Source organism: Phalangium opilio, unplaced genomic scaffold (assembly GCF_054372755.1).
Source record: "Phalangium opilio isolate 3A_F unplaced genomic scaffold, DU_Popi_V2 ptg000056l_1, whole genome shotgun sequence".
NCBI classification, from domain to species: Eukaryota; Metazoa; Arthropoda; class Arachnida; order Opiliones; family Phalangiidae; genus Phalangium; species Phalangium opilio.
Genome location: NW_028324175.1, coordinates 2,210,191 through 2,217,302, shown reverse-complemented (window position 1 = coordinate 2,217,302; position 7,112 = coordinate 2,210,191). Strand labels below are relative to the sequence as shown.

The 7,112-nt window shown below is 47.7% G+C and overlaps 1 non-coding gene across 1 annotated transcript; it reads right to left on the bottom strand.

Moving 5' to 3' along the window:
* Positions 1-4,614: 4,614 nt before the first annotated feature.
* Positions 4,615-4,687, bottom strand: TRNAK-CUU (transfer RNA lysine (anticodon CUU)). Its single transcript has one exon. It is a non-coding gene; the product is annotated as a tRNA-Lys (tRNA).
* Between the last annotated feature and the right edge of the window lie 2,425 nt (positions 4,688-7,112).

Sequence of the window (7,112 nt, the reverse complement as noted above, 5' to 3'; positions counted from 1 at the left end):
GCGCCACTGAAGCTTAGAAATTAAATGGTTGTCACGTATTGTGGAAAAGTTTTGACTTTTTACGCTACATCTAAGACCCCACATCACCTCTTCCGGGTGGGCTCGAGCCACCAACCTTTCGATTAACAGCTGAATGCGCTAACCATTGCGCCAAGGAAGCCCAAAAATTAAATGTTCGTCAGGTATTGTGGAAAAACTCTGACATTTTACGTTACATCTGAGACATCACAACACCGCTCCCGGATGGGCTAGAACCACCAACCTATTGGTTAACAGCCGAACGCGCTAACCATTGAGCCACGGAAGCTCATAAATTAAATGGTTGTCAGGTATTGTTGAAAAGTTACGACTTTTCACGCTACATCTGAGACCCCACAAAACCTCTCTCGTTTGGGCTCGAACCACCAACCTTTCGGTTAACAGCTGAACGCGCTGACCATTGCGCCACTGAAGCCCAAAAATTAAATGTTCGTCAGGTATTGTGGAAAAACTCTGACATTTTACGTTACATCTGAGACGTCACAACACTTCTCCCGGATGGGCTCGAACCACCAACCTATTGGTTAATAGCCGAACGCGCTAACCATTGCGCCACTGAAGCCCAAAAATTAAATTTTCGTCAGGTATTGAGGTAAAACTTTGACTTTTTACTTCACATCTGAGGCCTCACAACACCGCTGCCGGATGGGCTCGAACCACCAACCTTTCGGTTAACAGCCGAACGCGCTAACCATTGCGCCACGGAAGCCCAAAAATTAAATGGTCGTCAGGTATCGTGGAAAAACTTTGGCTTTCTACGTTACATTTGAGATCACACAACACCGCTACCGGGTGGGCTCGAACCACCAACCTATTGGTTAACAGCTGAGCGCGCTAACCATTGAGCCACGGAAGCTCATAAATTAAATGGTTGTCAGGTATTGTTGAAAAGTTACGACTTTTCACGCTACATCTGAGACCCCACAAAACCTTTCTCGTTTGGGCTCGAACCACCAACCTTTCGGTTAACAGCTGAACGCGCTGACCATTGCGCCACTGAAGCCCAAAAATTAAATGTTCGTCAGGTATTGTGGAAAAACTCTGACATTTTACGTTACATCTGAGACGTCACAACACTTCTCCCGGATGGGCTCGAACCACCAACCTATTGGTTAATAGCCGAACGCGCTAACCATTGCGCCACTGAAGCCCAAAAATTAAATTTTCGTCAGGTATTGAGGTAAAACTTTGACTTTTTACTTCACATCTGAGGCCTCACAACACCGCTGCCGGATGGGCTCGAACCACCAACCTATTGGTTAACAGCCGAACGCGCTAACCATTGCGCCACGGAAGCCCAAATATTAAATGGTCGTCAGGTATTGTGGAAAAACTTTGGCTTTCTACGTTACATTTGAGATCACACAACACCGCTCCCGGGTGGGCTCGAACCACCAACCTAAGCCACGGAAGCTCAGAAATTAAACGGTTGTCAGGAATTGTGGAAAAACTTTGGCTTTCTACGTTACATTTGAGACCCCACAACACCTCTCCCGGGTGGGCTCGAACCACCAACCTTTCGATTAACAGCTGAAGGCGCTAACCATTGCGCCACGGAAGCCCAAAAATTAGATGCTCGTCAGATATTGTGTAAAAACCTTGACTTTTTACGTCACATCTAAGACCTCACAACACCGCTCCCGGATGGGCTCGAACCACCAACCTATTGGTTAACAGCCGAACGCGCTAACCATTGCGCCACGGACGCCCAATAATTAAATGGTTGTCAGGTATTGTTGAAAAGTTACGACTTTTCACGCTACTTCTGAGACCCCACAAATCCTCTCTCGTTTGGGCTCGAACCACCAACCTATTGCTTAACAGCTGAACGCGCTAACCATTGAGCCACGGAAGCTCAGAAATTAAACGGTTGTCAGGTATTGTGGAAAGACTTTGGCTTTCTACGTTACATTTGAGACCCCACAACACCCCTCCCGGGTGGGCTCGAACCACCAACCTTTCGGTTAACAGCTGAACGCGCTAACCATTGCGCCACTGAGGCCCAAAAATTAAATGGTCGTCAGGTATTGTGGAAAAACTTTGGCTATTTACGTTACATTTGAGATCCCAAAACACCGCTCCCGGGTGGGCTCGAACCACCAACCTATTGGTTAACAGCCGAACGCGCTAACCATTGCGCCACTGAAGCCCAAAAATTAAATTTTCGTCAGGTATTGAGGTAAAACTTTGACTTTTTACTTCACATCTGAGGCCTCACAACACCGCTGCCGGATGGGCTCGAACCACCAACCTTTCGGTTAACAGCCGAACGCGCTAACCATTGCGCCACGGAAGCCCAAAAATTAAATGGTCGTCAGGTATTGTGGAAAAACTTTGGCTTTCTACGTTACAATTGAGATCACACAACACCGCTCCCGGGTGGGCTCGAACCACCAACCTATTGGTTAACAGCTGAACGCGCTAACCATTGAGCCACGGAAGCTCAGAAATTAAACGGTTGTCAGGTATTGTGGAAAAACTTTGGCTTTCTACGTTACATTTGAGACCCCACAACACCTCTCCCGGGTGGGCTCGAACCACCAACCTATTGGTTAACAGCCGAACGCGCTAACCATTGAGCCACGGAAGCTCTGAAAATAAATGGTTATCACGTATTATGGAAAAAGTTTGACTTTTCACGCTACATCTGAGACCCCACAACACCTCTCCCGGGTGGGCTCGAACCACCAACCTTTCGATTAACAGCTGAACGCGCTAACCATTGCGCCACGGAAGCCCAAAAATTAGATGCTCGTCAGATATTGTGTAAAAACCTTGACTTTTTACGTCACATCTAAGACCTCACAACACCGCTCCCGGATGGGCTCGAACCACCAACCTATTGGTTAACAGCCGAACGCGCTAACCATTGCGCCACGGACGCCCAATAATTAAATGGTTGTCAGGTATTGTTGAAAAGTTACGACTTTTCACGCTACTTCTGAGACCCCACAAATCCTCTCTCGTTTGGGCTCGAACCACCAACCTATTGCTTAACAGCTGAACGCGCTAACCATTGAGCCACGGAAGCTCAGAAATTAAACGGTTGTCAGGTATTGTGGAAAGACTTTGGCTTTCTACGTTACATTTGAGACCCCACAACACCCCTCCCGGGTGGGCTCGAACCACCAACCTTTCGGTTAACAGCTGAACGCGCTAACCATTGCGCCACTGAGGCCCAAAAATTAAATGGTCGTCAGGTATTGTGGAAAAACTTTGGCTATTTACGTTACATTTGAGATCCCAAAACACCGCTCCCGGGTGGGCTCGAACCACCAACCTATTGGTTAACAGCCGAACGCGCTAACCATTGCGCCACTGAAGCCCAAAAATTAAATTTTCGTCAGGTATTGAGGTAAAACTTTGACTTTTTACTTCACATCTGAGGCCTCACAACACCGCTGCCGGATGGGCTCGAACCACCAACCTTTCGGTTAACAGCCGAACGCGCTAACCATTGCGCCACGGAAGCCCAAAAATTAAATGGTCGTCAGGTATTGTGGAAAAGCTTTGGCTTTCTACGTTACAATTGAGATCACACAACACCGCTCCCGGGTGGGCTCGAACCACCAACCTATTGGTTAACAGCTGAACGCGCTAACCATTGAGCCACGGAAGCTCAGAAATTAAACGGTTGTCAGGTATTGTGGAAAAACTTTGGCTTTCTACGTTACATTTGAGACCCCACAACACCTCTCCCGGGTGGGCTCGAACCACCAACCTTTCGATTAACAGCTGAACGCGCTAACCATTGCGCCACGGAAGCCCAAAAATTAGATGCTCGTCAGATATTGTGTAAAAACCTTGACTTTTTACGTCACATCTAAGACCTCACAACACCGCTCCCGGATGGGCTCGAACCACCAACCTATTGGTTAACAGCCGAACGCGCTAACCATTGCGCCACGGACGCCCAATAATTAAATGGTTGTCAGGTATTGTTGAAAAGTTACGACTCTTCACGCTACTTCTGAGACCCCACAAATCCTCTCTCGTTTGGGCTCGAACCACCAACCTATTGCTTAACAGCTGAACGCGCTAACCATTGAGCCACGGAAGCTCAGAAATTAAACGGTTGTCAGGTATTGTGGAAAGACTTTGGCTTTCTACGTTACATTTGAGACCCCACAACACCTCTCCCGGGTGGGCTCGAACCACCAACCTTTCGGTTAACAGCTGAACGCGCTAACCATTGCGCCACTGAGGCCCAAAAATTAAATGGTCGTCAGGTATTGTGGAAAAACTTTGGCTATTTACGTTACATTTGAGATCCCAAAACACCGCTCCCGGGTGGGCTCGAACCACCAACCTATTGGTTAACAGCCGAACGCGCTAACCATTGAGCCACGGAAGCTCTGAAAATAAATGGTTATCACGTATTATGGAAAAAGTTTGACTTTTCACGCTACATCTGAGACCTCACAACACCGCTCCCGGATGGGCTCGAACCACCAACCTTTCGATTAACTGCCGAACGCGCTAACCATTGAGCCACGGAAGCTGAGAAATTAAATGGTTGTCACGTATTGTGGAAAAGTTTTGACTTTTTACGCTACATCTGAGACCACACAATACCTCTTCCGGGCGGGCTCGAACCACCAACCTTTCGATTAAGAGCTGAACGCGCTAACCATTGCGCCACGGAAGCCCAAAAGTTAAATGTTCGTCAGGTGTTTTGGAAAAACTCTGACATTTTACGTTACATCTGAGACGTCACAACACCGCTCCCGGGAGGGCTCGAACCACCAACCTTTCGGTTAACAGCTGAACGCGCTGACCATTGCGCCACTGTAGCCCAAAAATTAAATTTTCGTCAGGTATTGAGGTAAAACCTTGACTTTTTACTTCACATCTGAGACCTCACAACACCGCTCCCGGATGGGCTCGAACCACCAACCTTTCGGTTAACAGCCGAACGCGCTAACCATTCGCCACTGAGGCCCAAAAAATAAATGGTCGTCAGGTATTGTGGAAAAACTTTGGCTATTTACGTTACATTTGAGATCCAAAAACACCGCTCCCGGGTGGGCTCGAACCACCAACCTATTGGTTATCAGCCGAACGCGCTAACCTTTGAGCCACGGAAGATCAGAAATTAAATGGTTGTCACTTATTGTGGAAAAGTTTTGACTTTTAACGCTACATCTGAGACCCCACAACACCTCATCCGGGTGGGCTCGAACCACCAACCTTTCGATTAAGAGCTGGACGCGCTAATTACTGCGCCACGGAAGCTCCGAAATTAAATGGTTGTCAGGTATTGTGGAAAAACTCTGACATTTTACGTATCATCTGAGACGTCACAACACCGCTCCCGGATGGGCTCGAACCACCAACCTTTCGGTTAACAGCCGAACGCGCTAGCCATTGCGCCACGGACGCCCAAAAATTAAATGGTTGTCAGGTATTGTTGAAAAGTTACGACTTTTCACGCTACATCTGAGACCCCACAAAACCTCTCTCGTTTGGGCTCGAACCACCAACCTTTCGGTTAACAGCTGAACGCGCTGACCATTGCGCCACTGAAGCCCAAAAATTAAATGTTCGTCAGGTATTGTGGAAAAACTCTGACATTTTACGTTACATCTGAGACGTCACAACACTTCTCCCGGATGGGCTAGAACCACCAACCTATTGCTTAACAGCTGAACGCGCTAACCATTGAGCCACGGAAGCTCAGAAATTAAACGGTTGTCAGGTATTGTGGAAAGACTTTGGCTTTCTACGTTACATTTGAGACCCCACAACACCCCTCCCGGGTGGGCTCGAACCACCAACCTTTCGGTTAACAGCTGAACGCGCTAACCATTGCGCCACTGAGGCCCAAAAATTAAATGGTCGTCAGGTATTGTGGAAAAAGTTTGGCTATTTACGTTACATTTGAGATCCCAAAACACCGCTCCCGGGTGGGCTCGAACCACCAACCTATTGGTTAACAGCCGAACGCGCTAACCATTGCGCCACTGAAGCCCAAAAATTAAATTTTCGTCAGGTATTGAGGTAAAACTTTGACTTTTTACTTCACATCTGAGGCCTCACAACACCGCTGCCGGATGGGCTCGAACCACCAACCTTTCGGTTAACAGCCGAACGCGCTAACCATTGAGCCACGGAAGCTCAGAAATTAAACGGTTGTCAGGTATTGTGGAAAAAAATTGGCTTTCTACGTTACATTTGAGACCCCACAACACCTCTCCCGGGTGGGCTCGAACCACCAACCTTTCGATTAACAGCTGAACGCGCTAACCATTGCGCCACGGAAGCCCAAAAATTAGATGCTCGTCAGATATTGTGTAAAAACCTTGACTTTTTACGTCACATCTAAGACCTCACAACACCGCTCCCGGATGGGCTCGAACCACCAACCTATTGGTTAACAGCCGAACGCGCTAACCATTGCGCCACGGACGCCCAATAATTAAATGGTTGTCAGGTATTGTTGAAAAGTTACGACTCTTCACGCTACTTCTGAGACCCCACAAATCCTCTCTCGTTTGGGCTCGAACCACCAACCTATTGCTTAACAGCTGAACGCGCTAACCATTGAGCCACGGAAGCTCAGAAATTAAACGGTTGTCAGGTATTGTGGAAAGACTTTGGCTTTCTACGTTACATTTGAGACCCCACAACACCTCTCCCGGGTGGGCTCGAACCACCAACCTTTCGGTTAACAGCTGAACGCGCTAACCATTGCGCCACTGAGGCCCAAAAATTAAATGGTCGTCAGGTATTGTGGAAAAACTTTGGCTATTTACGTTACATTTGAGATCCCAAAACACCGCTCCCGGGTGGGCTCGAACCACCAACCTATTGGTTAACAGCCGAACGCGCTAACCATTGAGCCACGGAAGCTCTGAAAATAAATGGTTATCACGTATTATGGAAAAAGTTTGACTTTTCACGCTACATCTGAGACCTCACAACACCGCTCCCGGATGGGCTCGAACCACCAACCTTTCGATTAACTGCCGAACGCGCTAACCATTGAGCCACGGAAGCTGAGAAATTAAATGGTTGTCACGTATTGTGGAAAAGTTTTGACTTTTTACGCTACATCTGAGACCACACAATAC